This window comes from Kryptolebias marmoratus, linkage group LG24 (assembly GCF_001649575.2).
Source record: "Kryptolebias marmoratus isolate JLee-2015 linkage group LG24, ASM164957v2, whole genome shotgun sequence".
In the NCBI taxonomy this organism is placed as follows: domain Eukaryota; kingdom Metazoa; phylum Chordata; class Actinopteri; order Cyprinodontiformes; family Rivulidae; genus Kryptolebias; species Kryptolebias marmoratus.
In genome coordinates, this window is record NC_051453.1 from 18,885,211 (window position 1) to 18,888,392 (window position 3,182).

Below are 3,182 nucleotides of genomic sequence, written 5' to 3' on the forward strand. Positions count from 1 at the left end.
CGCTGCGAGGCTCTGCTGGCGAACCGAGCGGAGCCCATGTTCTTGTTCCTGCGGGTGGCGTGCCACAGCGAGTACTTTCCCGTCCACCAGATTCCCGCCACGAGGAAGAAGCTCCCAGGGAGAGCGTGGCCCTTGAAGCTGCCCATGACTCCCAGCACCTGTACGGTAGAAGGAGCCAGATTACAGTGGCTGACAGGTCAGAAACATTAAAAGGGAGATTCTGACCACTTTGAAGTGGGGCTCTGTGGGAAAGTCCTGAAGAATTAATATCTCACCTGTTGTAGATCGCGCTTTCGACAGCCTAAGTTTGGAGAAACAGAGTTTATGTTCGTTCTAACGGCTAATCTGAGACAAGAGTGGATTGCTGCCATCTTGAAACAGTGGCTCAGGAGGTAGGGGTTCGTCCTGTAACTAGAGGGTTGCTGGTTCGAGCCCCCACTCTGTCAGTCTCAGCTGTTGTGTCCTTGGGCAAGACACTTCACCTGCCTTACCTACTGGTGGTGGTCAGAGGGCTTGATGACGCCGGCAGCCTCACTTCTGTCAGTTCGCCCCAGAGCAGCTGTGGCTACAATGTAGCTTACCGCCATCAGTGAATGATTGTAGTGTGAAGCACTTTGGGGTCCTTGGACAAGATAAAGCGCTATACAAATGCAAGTCATTTGAAACAACTTTACTCTCAAAAATCTTAATTTAAACACCCATAGTTAAACCTTTACATCAGCATCGATTTTATATTATTTTGGCAAAAATATCATCAAATATTTGCTCAAATTAACCAAAGGGAGAACGCTACAGCTAGCTGCTGCTGCCGCCACTTTTTGCACTTGCATCCACCAAAAAAATCTTATCTTAAAAAAACAAACAGTCATAAGAAATTAATGGTGACACAAACATCTATGAAATAGTGTTTGCATGAAGCAATATGACCTTTGGACTGGATAAGCAGCAATCCACGTTGATCTTGGCCACATATGGACTAGCCATTAGCTCATCAGTCCTGTCGGACGTAAACTCTGTTTCTTCAAACTGAGGTTGCTGAAAGAACTAACTTGGACAGGTAAGATCCTATTTGTTCATAACTTCTCCACCGAACCCCACTTCAAAATAACCAGACTATCCCTTTAGGTTCAAATTTCCAAAGATAACAAATGCTATCTCTGTTACCAAAATTTAAAAAATAAAACCTTATTGCACCGCAAACACATAAAATAATAATAAAAACTGTAAATGCTGTGAATGCTCTTTTTTTCCCTCAGGAGTAGTCAAACAGAGACGATCATTTCGACTGAATTTCCAGCGTAGCCGACATTCCACACAGCAGAGGTGAACATGGAGCAGAAGAATCCAGGATGAGATCTAGGACGTGACGGAGGGGCTGTAATTTAGCTAAACAGCAGCATCAGACATAATAAGTGGATGTGTTTGCCCCAACCTTTAATCTTCTGAGAAAAAAATAATCCGTCAGAGTGAAGGCTTGGGCCTTCATACGCTCTGAGCTGAAGAGCTCTTTCCTGTTCCACGAAGTGTTACAGCACCGATTGGAGCAAGGGTCTGAAACCTGCGGCTCTGGGGCCACATGTGGCTCTGTGGCCCCTGTGTGGTGGCTCCTTGTAGCTCTGATGATGACATGAAAATGAACATTTTTTTTTCGTAATATTTCATTTCCAGCCACTTGTTCTCTGAAAACCAACGCAGCTGATACATTGGGGGGAATAAACAGGTGATTTATACACGTTACTGGCACGAGCAATCAAAATCCAAAGGCTTTGATCAAAATAAAACAAATGCTGGTGTAAATAAAGGTTATTAAAGGAGATAAGTCAAAATAAATATCCAACAATCTGATCCAATTTTTTTATGTTCACTCTAATAATTTATTTAGATGCTTTAAAGACTCAAAGTGTCAGACTTATATTATTAATTTGACATAAATATAGTAATTCAGAGTTAACAATTTATCAAAGGGGGTTTAATGAAATGTTTTTTCTCCTCTTTATAAGAGTTTAGTTTTTCCCTTTGTCTAAACATGTAAAATACCAACAGATATCAACAATTTAGTTGTAAAACTAATTCATTACCTAACAAATTATATATATGTTTTGTTTGTAGTTGTTATATAAAACTTAATGAGTTATGTTTTACATAATGAGGAGGTTGTCCTGTAACGATTAGCCGGCATTTCTTTGACAACCAAACCTGTAGTTTGTTTTAGAGGAGCTGCTGCTCCTTCTGCCCGTAACCCCATGAGACCGACGAGAGAATTTCTGAGAAAACAAAGCCCATTAAAACAAGGCGAGCAAGTGTGGCTTTTAATTAACCACCGTGCACTGCACGCCAGGAATGTTTTAATGTGGTAGCCACCGAACATCCAAAACCCATTAAAAAAAAAAGAGCGTTTCAGAGATTCTGTTATGCTGTTGTTGGGCCTTCATACGCTCTGAGCTGAAGAGCTCCTTCCTGTTCCACGAAGTGTTACAGCACTGATTGGAGCAAGGGTCTGAAACCTGCGGCTCTGGGGCCACATGTGGCTCTATAGCCCCTCTGCGGTGGCTCCTTGTAGCTCTGAGCAAAGATTGACGATTAGAAAACGTTGGCAATACAAGAGACCTCAGATTCTTACTTTGTTGGTATTCTTACTGATTATGTGTGAGGATTTGGATTTTTGTGTTTTCTGCTTATTTTTCTTTATTATTTTTGTTGTTGTTTTCAGTTTGTATTGTGCCCTGTTATCACTCCTCCTCCTTGACACGCCCATCTCCACCTGTCTATCATCATCTCCACTCACCTGTTTCCACTTCCCTCGTTACCCTCAGTATTCAAACACCCGGTCATTTCTCCCACTAGTCGTCGGTTCATTGTTTGTCATTTGTTGGTTGCTGCAGATCTCCGTGCCTTGGTTCCTTGTTGTCTTACCCCGCCGTGTTCTTGGATTTTTTATGTTCTCTTTGAGTTGCTGCCATGTCAGCTTTTGTTTTGTTTATTTTTCTTATTTTAATAAATTAAGTTTCATTGAAGATGAGTCTGCGCTCAGGGTTCTTCTGCGTAACCGACGATCCTGACATTATGTGATGTAACTGAGGCTATTTGTCCTTTTCCCCTAATAAGAGTCCAACGTACATGCCTGTGCCTGGTTCTATGACTTTATTAAATAAATAAATACTCTGTATATAGCCTACCCCCCC